Here is a 1,739-nt window from a genome sequence, read left to right on the forward strand (position 1 = left end):
TGTCAGGTATTGTGGAAAAACTTTGGCTTTTTACGTTACTTTTGAGATCTCACAACACCGCTCCCGGGTGGGCTCGAACCACCAACCTTTCGGTTAACAGATGAACGCGATAACCATTGCGCAACGGAAGCCCAAAAATTATATAGTCGTCAGGTATTGTGGAAAAACTTTCACTTTTTACGTCACATCTGAGATCTCACAACACCGCTCCGGGATGGGCTCGAACCACCAACCTTTCGGTTAACAGCCGAATGCGCTAACCATTACGCCACGGAAGCCCAAAAAATAAATCTTCGTCAGGTATTGTGGGAAAACTTTGACTTTTTACGTCACATCTGAGCCCTCACAACACCGCTCCCGGGTGGGCTCGAACCACCGACCTTTCGGTTAACAGCCGAACGCACTAAGCATTGCGCCATGGAAGCTTAGAATTTAAAATGTTGTCAGGTATTGTGGAAAAACTTTGGCTTTTTTAGTTACATTTGAGATCTCACAACACCGCTCCCGGGTGGGCTCGAACCACCGACCTTTGAGTTAACAGCCGAACGCGCTAACCATTGAGCCACGGAAGCTCAGAAATTCAATGGTTGTCAGGTATTGTGGAAAAACGTTGACTTTTTACGTCACATCTGAGATCTCACAACACCGCTCCGGGATGGGCTCGAACCACCAACCTTTCGGTTAGCAGCCGAATGCGCTAACCATTGCGCCACGGAAGCCCAAAAAATAAATGTTCGTCAGGTATTGTGGGAAAACTTTGACTTTTTACGTCACATCTGAGGCCTCAAACACCGCTCCCGGGTGGGCTCGAACCACCGACCTTTCGGTTAACAGATGAACGTGATAACCATTGCGAAAAGGAAGCCCAAAAATTAAATGGTCTTCAGGTATTGTGGAAAAACTTTTATATTCTGGGTTACAGCTGACACCTCACAACACCGCTCCCGGATGGGCTCGAACCACCAACCTTTCGGTTAACAGACGAAAGCACAAAACATTGCGCCACGGAAGCTTAGAATTTAAAATGTTGTGAGGTATTGTGGAAAAACTTTGGCTTTTTACGTTACTTTTGAGATCTCACAACACCGCTCCCGGGTGGGCTCGAACCACCAACCTTTCGGTTAACAGATGAACGCGATAACCATTGCGCAACGGAAGCCCAAATATTATATCGTCGTCAGGTATTGTGGAAAAACTTTGGCTTTTTTACGTTACTTTTGAGATCTCACAACACCGCTCCCGGGTGGGCTCGAACCACCGACCTTTCGGTTAACAGCCGAACGCACTAAGCATTGCGCCATGGAAGCTTAGAATTTAAAATGTTGTCAGGTATTGTGGAAAAACTTTAACTTTTTACGTCACATCTGAGACCTCACAACACCGCTCCCGGGTGGTTTCGAACCACCGACCTTTCGGTTAACAGCCGAATGCACTAAGCATTGCGCCACGGAAGCTTAGAATATAAAATGTTGTCAGGTATTGTGGAAAAACTTTGGCTTTTTACGTTACTTTTGAGATCTCACAACACCGCTCCCGGGTCGGCTCGAACCACCAACCTTTCGGTTAACAGATGAACGCGATAACCATGGCGCAACGGAAGCCCAAAAATAATATCATCGTCAGGTATTGTGGAAAAACTTTGACTTTTTACGTCACATCTGAGATCTCACAACACCGCTCCGGGATGGGCTCGAACCACCAAACTTTCGGTTAACAGCCGAATGCGCTAACCAATGCAC

General features: G+C 46.8%; 1 non-coding gene across 1 annotated transcript; it reads right to left on the reverse strand.

Annotated features, from left to right (window-relative positions):
* Nucleotides 1-646: 646 nt before the first annotated feature.
* TRNAS-GCU (transfer RNA serine (anticodon GCU)) lies at nucleotides 647-719 on the reverse strand. Its single transcript has one exon. It is a non-coding gene; the product is annotated as a tRNA-Ser (tRNA).
* Between the last annotated feature and the right edge of the window lie 1,020 nt (nucleotides 720-1,739).

Source organism: Phalangium opilio, unplaced genomic scaffold (assembly GCF_054372755.1).
Source record: "Phalangium opilio isolate 3A_F unplaced genomic scaffold, DU_Popi_V2 ptg000101l_1, whole genome shotgun sequence".
Lineage (NCBI taxonomy): Eukaryota > Metazoa > Arthropoda > Arachnida > Opiliones > Phalangiidae > Phalangium > Phalangium opilio.